Source organism: Myotis yumanensis, unplaced genomic scaffold (genome assembly GCF_028538775.1).
Source record: "Myotis yumanensis isolate MYYU_CA2020_CCGP unplaced genomic scaffold, mMyoYum1.0.hap1 SCAF_9, whole genome shotgun sequence".
NCBI lineage: Eukaryota > Metazoa > Chordata > Mammalia > Chiroptera > Vespertilionidae > Myotis > Myotis yumanensis.
In genome coordinates this window covers 50201013-50210000 of record NW_027223760.1, presented here as the reverse complement: position 1 = coordinate 50210000, position 8988 = coordinate 50201013, and positions in this window count along the sequence as shown.

Sequence of the window (8988 nt, the reverse complement as noted above, 5' to 3'; positions counted from 1 at the left end):
CTGTGTGCTTGCTGGATAGAATCCAAATCGCAGGCTCGCTCATCCCACTTTCCCGGTGAGCCCCGCGAACAGCCAGCCGGAGAGCAAGTCTGGCCCCACACAGTGTGCCAGGGTGGTGGCTGTGTCTGCCACGTGTGGCCTCTGCCATCAGCTTGGGGGAAGGGGTTCTGCCGGCAGTGGCTGGCTGCGGCAGGGGCCTCTCCCCACGGTCATTTCTCTCCAATGGATCCCGGGCATCTCAGCTTCGCAGTCCCTCGCCCAGTGTCATGGGGCGGTGATGAGCCCAGGCAAAGCGGTTGGAATCACCCTGGTTCGGTCTAGTCCAGCCCGCAGCTGCAGCCCTTTCTGCGAGAGGCAGGAACTCTGGGATTCTTCAGGGCCTCGGGGCGAAAGCCACACTCCGGGGCTCCTAGCCCCTGCAGGTCTGGCCGCTACCGGGCGGCTCCTACCGCGTGGTCTTGCCGGCTGGGGAACCCCCGGCCGACCCTGCGGGCTGGGAGGAGAAGGGCAGGCGAGGCGTCTAAGTCTTTATTATTCAAAATAGAAGCTATTGGGAGGACTCAGAGGTCTAAGTCTCTGTTAGGGCTTACAATAGGTGAGAGTCATATTCAGGAGGAAGTTTTAAGAAGCAGGATTTGAAGCCCAAAGTGCTTTTTGCTTTTTAAGGTGTTGAGTCTTGTATTCCGGCTGTCAATGTTATTTAGAGAGAAATCCTCACAGATTGCCACCACTAGACTTCCTGTCAGTGGGCCCTGTGGAGCAATGGGTTCTCTGGGTGGGAAAAGCCCCTGCTGTTCTAGCTCTGGCTGGGTGTCTGCAGCACACACGTGGGTCAAGGAATCGCTTGGGTGCTGGGTGAGGGTTTGCAGCCTCCCTGGGCTGTAGAAGCACGTTCAAGCCGGGCAGGGCCTGGCTGGGTTTGGTTGCTAAGTTGGGCTCAATTATCACGTTAATTCTAAAGAAATTAGACCTGGATAAATAGCCTTTGAATTCAAAGAAATAACTCGGTATTGATTTACATAGCCATGCTTAAAAGAAAAGAAGAGAAAAGAAACCCTTCTCAACAGGAGACATTGGTGGAAAAAAATCTTGCTAGTATTCTCTCCATTCAATGTAAAATTCTGTTTATGTACATGTGTAGGGAAAGGGTGCTTGATATCTGGGAAACCTACACTCCCTTTTTCCCTCCCTCAACACATACACCTGGGAAAGCTTGGGGGGGGGGGGGCGGCTGGCATGAGCTGTTTCTTCGCCTTTCTTAGCTCAGGCTAGTAAGGGTATCACTGGAGTAGCCAAAAGTATCTATGCAAGAAAGCATCGAGATTAGAGCATTATTTCCTCTAGTGACAAAACTATAATGCTAGTGTTAAGACACTCCCCTCCCAGGCCCTCGAAATCCAGCTAAAAAGTGGACTCAGATAGAGGCTCACTGAGGTGTGGGGACAATGTCTCCTTCCTCTCTCCAGTCCCGTGTCCCAGAACAGGAAACCCCACAGGACCAATGACACCCACCGTGGGCTTCGCAGACTTTTTCTAGACTCTCCAATTTGGAGAATATTAACTAAGCACCGTCCAACCTAGAGGCTCCTGTCTGGGTCTTTTCAAACCTGGAGCCCAGGAGTCCAGAGAAGTTATTAAAAAAAGAAGCCAACCAGATCCTCAAATCCAACACCATTTGACCTCATTCCCAGGCTGTGTGAAGACCCAGAGCTTTCTTAATGGAGGAAACCAATATGCTGGGCCTAGAATGGATTGGGGATGGGGGATGGATAATACATTTCTGCCTCCCCCAGTTTGGGGATTATATACAGAAGTGTTTTTTAATTTCTCTTTCTTTTATCAAGCATAGGCCCCTCTCCCTAATACACAAATATCTTCTCTCTCCCAGTTCAGGTGGGAAAACTCAACAATATTTAAACAGTTAGATTAAAACAAGATAAATGGTGATGTTTGTGTGTTTAATCTGTTGGGTAAACCAAGGCTGAGGCCCCCCCCCCCCCCATATTTGCCCTGCTGGGAACTGTAGCAGGACAAAGGGGGAAGGGAAGGGAAGGGTGTTAGAAGTCAGCTTTAATCAAGCCAGTCTTTGGGAACCCGGACCCCTGACCATTGCAGGATAAACGCAGCCCTAGAGTGGCAGGGAACAAGCATCAACAGGAAACAGCAGACTATTTTTAGGCATAATAAGGAGCTAATATAGCTGGCCAAGCCTCTTCCTATATGCCTCCGAGCACTCTCTCTTTTAATTCCTCCATTCCTTCATCAGCAGAAACAATAATAGAGTCACAGCACACGTCTCAATGTTAAGGAGAGCCAGGTTTGGGACAGCTCCTCAGAAAAACCTGGGATGGAAAACATCCTCTTGTTATCATTGTGAGCTCTTAGGGGGTTCTCTTGTTACAGCAGAAAAAGAAATGAAAACCGTTTTTCATTAGCGAGAGACTTGTTCTGTACCTGACTACCCTTGTGATGTAAATGTTCTGGTGATTTTCATATTCATACCTGTTCACCTGCACTTTTTCTCTCCTTTATTTTGTAACATCGCAATGTACATGGTAAGGTAATTTATTAGACTTTTAGCAAAACTTTCCTTAGTGGGCAACCAATTTGAAAGCCCTTAGGAAAAAAGTGAGGGTTGAAAAACACACACACACAAAAACAACCACACATTCTCCCAATGGTGCCCTTTCTCTTTTCTTTTGTTCAGAACCGAATCCCTTTTGCACAAATCTAAGAGAAAGAAACCCCCCCCCCCCATCCTACCCAGGGGAAGGAAATAGTGTTTTTCTGTAGGTTTCACTAATTTTGTGCAGAGCACAAATGCTCCCCCTCAATCAAGTGAGGATCCTTTCCCTACAAAGCTCAAAGCCTTCGCTTCTTTAAACACACACTGAGGGTTGTGTCCACTTGGACACATATTTGGGTTCTTAATTAGGTTCCTGGTCTTTCTTCCCATATGCTTTATGGAAAGGGAGCAGAGTGAAAAAGCAGGGGTCATAGAAAGGAGTTAAAGAACAAATAGAGTGAACGAAAGAGAATAGTGGGAATCTGCTTCATTTGGAAAGATCCTGGGTTCAAGTTTTCTTCTCTATCCTGTTTGCTAGGGACTACTGCCCCACAATGTTAGTTGCACAGCACAGAAACCACAGTGAGGCTGATGAAAGGAGCCCTGTTGGCCAGCCGGTCTGCTTCACCCGTATTTACTCCCAGGTTTGGGGTGATGGCTGGATCTCCATACCTGGCAGCCCACCCACTAGTGTTCTCTACCCTGTCTCCCTCTCTCCTCCCCATCCCTTCACCTCCTTTCCCCTGGGCCTAGGGCATCACAGTGCTCACCTAACAGCTGTGAAGTCAAAGCAGGAGGACCCTTAAAAAATTACAAAAGAGATCCCCCCTCCCTGGACAAAGGAGTGATTTTAAGAACAAGGCTCAGGCTCAAAGGTCCTGCGCCCAAGAGTTAAAAGTCAAGTTCTGCGTTGTGGGCTCTTAGTGCAGCAGCCCCAAACAGACAGGCGGCTGTCCAGGGCGCTCCTGGGGGCTGGAGGGAGAGAAGGAAAGGGGGAAGACAGGAGCCGGGAGGGCAGGCAGGAGCAGAGGGCGACAGGAGCCCCGCGCCCGCAGCTGGCTCCCACGCGCCGCTGTCTGCAGGGAACTTGGGGCCGCGTAATGGAATTCAGGAGGCAGAGATCCTCCAAGAGCCAGCCACTGTCTTGTACAGATTTGTAGCGAAACCCTCACTGTAATTAAAACCGTACAGTCAGATTAATTCAATGTGTTGCTCAGCAGCGTTTTTAATAGTAAAAATCCGCTTTTAAAATTGAATTAGGGTCGAAGAAAATTTCTGCGAGACTCGCCGGATTTGCCAGCTCTCATCGAAGCCAGCGGGAGCTGGACTTTGGCACTGGCTGCACAGTCTCCCTCTCCCCCTGCCGGCCCTAGACCGGGGGTGGGGGTGGGGGTGGGGGGAGAGAGATGGGGGATGGGGGGCTGGTCCCCAGGGTGTGCTAGTTTGGACTGGACGCTGAACGGCCTGGCCAAGCCCAGGCGAGGCACAGGGCCTGGGGTTACCCTTCAGAACCCCCGCCCCCTTCTCACCCCTTTGAGAAGTTCATGGCTCAGGTCGGGTTTGGGAGAGAAGACAGCCCTGCTGTGTCTTGAAGCAATTTCCCACTGTGTGTTCCCGGGTGTGGCGGAGTTTGGAGCCCTGTCTGGACGCTCAAGTGTCAGATGGGAGAAGGCGGTGGTCCCCTCTGCCCCTACCCCACCGCCCCTTTTCTTCCCGAGAGTCTTCCAAAAATGAAGAGTAATATTTCAGGCGCGCTGTCAGATTTCTCCCAAGCCTTGATTTGGCTGGCCACCTCCCTCCCCCCCCCTCCCCATCCCTGATCCTTCGCCTCTTGGTGGTTGTGAAGTAAACCTTAGTATTATGTTTAGACGCCTTAGAGCTAAAACCTTGCTCCAAAGGTCCTGGAAGAGGTGGTTGCAGAGGCTACCCGAGAGGCTCGAACTTGAGACCTCTGAGAGGCTGGGCGAGGGCCGCGGGAGACAGACCCCGCTCTTTCCCCAAACCAACCGGGTTTTCAGGGGCTCAGACGTGTCCCAGGCTGCCCTGCCCCCCATGGACCTGGCCGTTGCGGCAGGCTCCTTGGCTGCTGAGCGCGCGCGCGCGCGCACATACACACACACACACACACACACACACACACACGCACGCAAATTCCCTAACGAGTTAGTCACATCATCAGGCTGGGAAAACAAAGCCGCTGTGGGTCCCTGCTCCTCCGGCAACAGGCGCAGACGCTTTAATTGCCGCAAATTGTCACTCTGTCCCCTTTTCGTTCTTTCGCGCCTCCGTTTATTTTTAGTTCACTTCGAATGCCTACACACTTCCCCGGCGAGGAGCGCGCGGAGCAGCGATTGCCTGTGCCTTCGGGGCCTGCTTTGCCAATCACCGAATGGGACGGAGTAAACAGGGCGACAAGCGAGGCGCGCCATTGGTCTTGCTTATTTCAGGTGGAGGGCGGTAAAGAGCTCCCCCTTACGCGCCGCCCCCTCCTCGTTTCTTGGGTCCTAATTATCAAAGAAAGGGGATGCGCCCCCTCCCTCTTCTTCCCCATCCCCCTCCCACCCCCGGGGACCAAGTTTTTCTCGAATCCAGCAAATCCCGCCAGAATTGGCGGCTTTTTCAGAGAGTATTTAGGAAAGGAGATGTCCGTGGGGACCCAGCTCTCAATTCTGTATTGAATAAAAAGATGCAAAGCGCGCAGTCATCTTCCCCACCCCCAGGCCGAGAATAGGGTCCTTTCCCTCCCAGGGCCACGTGTGATAGGTGCCACGAGCCAGGTGATAGAAATCACCTCCCCCCAGGGTGGGGTGGGGGGGCTCGGTCTAGGGAAGCTTTGAGGTTGGTTGGGAGGGAGAAGTTTGGGACTGTCTGCTAGGGCGGCTGTCGATGAACATAGCTGTTGTTTTAAATATCAGTGAGGAATTCTTAAAGGAGAACTTTAATTTCTATCTGAAGTGCTGTCTTAAGTGATGCTACGAGCCATTCTGCACCCCTTCTCTCCGCCGGTTCGGGTTACTGGCGCGTCCTGTGCCCGGAATCTTTCTTGCCTGGCCCGGCGGGCTGGCCCTCCCACGACCTGTGGAGGGAGGGGGCCGGCTGGTAGGAGGGTTTAAAAGGAACACAGCGAGTGTGAACTGCTCCATTCTCACACACACACCCTTCCTATTTCTTTTTTATGAAAATATTTACAAGGAACCTAATTTCAGATCGTGGAAGTAAATTTCATGCTAGGATATATTTTACAAAACATGTAATCTTTCGGGGCCGGAAGATGTTTAATTAAAACCATACGTTGACAAGTTGAGTTTCAAAGCGAAGTTACACTAGCACAGAAGGCTAATTCGTATTCGAGATGCAGCCTGTAATCCCTGTTGTTTGAAAACGTCAGCCCAGGCACCGCGCGCTCGCCCTGCTCTACCTGCCCCAGCGCCTGGGACTCCCACGCTCTGCTGCTCTCCTTCGGATTGGCTTGGGTTGGCTTCCTGGTCTTGAGGAGATAGAGGGACCCTTCCTGGATTAGCGTTAGTGTCCTTGAATAACCCCCACGGGCTGGTCAGGAGGTCCCAGGCACCAGAGATCAACAGGGAGAGCAGGCAGGCAGGCATAGACGGCCAGAGAAGGCGCCTGAAGAATTCTTAGTGGCACTGAGAGTTCCAAGCCCCACAGCCTCCTCCTTGCTCCATGACTGACCTGTGCCAGAGAAAAGGGAGCCGCTCTCCTTCACACCCGAACTACCCCCATTCCTGATGACTCAGAACATGAGGGCTTATAGTGGTTCTCAACCTTCTGGCCCTTTAAATACAGTTCCTCATGTTGTGACCCAACCATAAAATTATTTTCGTTGCTACTTCATAACTGTAATGTTGGTACTGTTATGAATCATAATGTAAATATCTGATATGCAGGATGGTCTTAGGCGACCCCTGTGAAAGGGTCCTTCGACCGCCAAAGGGGTCGCGACCCACAGGTTGAGAACCACTGGCTTAGGAATTTTGTCCTGGCCCAGTTGATTTGTGGGCACTGGCCCCAGAGGCCTCTCGCAGGACAGTGCTGGTTCCCAGAAGGCTCCATACTGTCAACAGCATTTTTGTAGTGCTCCTCAATAGCCTTCCTCCTTACCCTCCTTTACCATTTCCCCATAACTGCACCAGGCCCAACTGAAACCGGATGGGGACAGCCCTACGTGGGAAGGACATTCTCCCAGCTCAGCTGGTTGACCAACAAGCCCTGCTGACACAAGGTGCTAATGACCTGCTATGCTTGCTGGGATGGGCAGGAGCCAGGAGGTATCCCAAGGCCTGCACAGATGGGAGACAAAGGGCTCTAGGGTAGCCTGGGTTAGAGCTGGCGATGTTTGTTAGCTACAACTCCAGAGGCTGAAACTGGCCAAGGCTGGGTTCCAGGTCACAGTCTTGAGTCCACACTTCAGTGTTTCCTCTCCTGATGCCCAGCCTGCTGGTCTTTTCTTCTCTCAGAGATGATGGTGAGTTATCCTGAAAGTTAGCTTCATGGAGAATCTGAAACCTGCCTCAAGAAAGAGGCTGGAACATGAAAATGAAACTTAAGTTAGTCCGATTTTACCCAAAATGCTCAAGAAGAAAACCCCTTTTACTTACCACAGCCAGTCCTGAGACAGGGAAAGAGGTTTTGCTTCCTCCGGAAGCAGTGAAGATTATTGACTGATGGGCATCTATATTTCCTTTCAAATGCACCATTAGTTTCCTTAAACATAAGTCAATTATAAGAAAAAGCCTAAAATCTAGTGTTCAAGCGTGTTTTAAATAACATGGCCATCTTCTCTTGGAGGCTTATTTGATTTTTTGGGGCCATTTTATTTTTATTCTTAAAAATACATTTCTTTATTGATTTCAGAGAGGAAAGGAGAAGGAGAGAGAGATAGAAACATCAATGATGAGAGAGAATCATTGATTGGCTGCCTCCTGCACACCCCCTACTGGAGATTGAGCCCAAAACCCAGGCATGTGCCCTTGGCCAGAATCGAACCTGGGACCCTTCAGTCTGCAGGCTGACGATTTATCCACTGAGCCAAGCTGGCTAGGGCTTATTGAGCCATTTTAGAAGAAAGCTTAATTTTTTCAAAGACAGTCCCTAATACAATTGTGATAAAGTTTTTTTTGTTTTTGTTTTTGCTTTTTTACTCTATACAGACACTACCAGCTGGCATTTCTGAAGGTTCAGGGGATATCTCTTTCACAAATGAACATGGGTGTTGGCAGCTAAATGCAAAACAGTATATGTCAACTTAATACTTTTTGGTCAAATAATACTGATCTTAGATTAATGGGTAGGACCTTGAAGCCACTCTTTAGTGCCCTGAATTTTGGTGGGGTGGGGTTCACACTCTCAAAAAATAAAACACACACACACACACACAAAACCATGTTATAATTGTAGGCCTGGAGGGTGAGAAAGAAATACCAAAGAGAAAAACAGAGGCACTGCTGATGGTTGTAAGCATCATGTTGTTTGAGCTGGGCACTAAAAAGTATGTACCTGACCAAATGCATTTGAAGCCTAATCCTACACTGGAGACTTGTGAATTACACAAAAGGGGAGAGGAACTGCAACTAATAATCCCCACCTGTTTTATTTCAGTGATATGAACAAGCAGCTTTCATGTCACAGACAGGCGAGCTCTCCCGGGCCTTGCAGGCCCATTTGTGGGCAGTAATTCTGGCAGGGATCTATGGTAGGAAGAGTAAGGGTGGTTGGGAACTGTCAGGATGGTGCTGCCACGAGGGCGGGCAGCAGGATTGGTGGGCAGAAGGGGCAGGACTGGTAATATTTCCCAGCTGGCCCACCCCTTCTGCAGCCCCAGAGAATCAGCCTCAGAGCTTGGGTGGAGGTGGGAGAGGCGTGGACAAGCTGGAGATTCATGACACTTCTACCTTCCTAGTTCCCTCTGCCCTTCTATAATGAGCCCCATTTCACAGATGTGAAAGCTAGCACATGCTTCTCGCCACACAGGCTGCTTTGGTATTTGGGAAAGGGAGCGAGGTGGAGCGAGGTGTTCTAGCTTCCCATCTCCCTGGCAACTATGAGGTCTGGGGTTGCGGATGGAGAAAGAGCCGGGTTTGGGGCCTGTATGTACACATAATGTTTCTGCTTTTGAGATGCATTTGGTCACGGGGGTGGGTGTGATTTTCATGTGACAGAAACGGTTCAACATTGGCGCAAGGCTCAGGGCTCCAAGCAGCAGTCCCTGGATTCCCCGACTTCCCGCCAGTGCTCTTTGAACAGACTCCTCTTTGCCTTCGAACTTTTCTTAAATTCTGAATACTTGAACCCTCGCTTGTAGTAAATGTATTTGTAAAATGTATCTATTTGCCACAGACATCTAGCGTGCGAAGGTGAGAATCAATACTAGAACGCTCTTTTTTTTTTTTTTTTTTTTTTTTAAC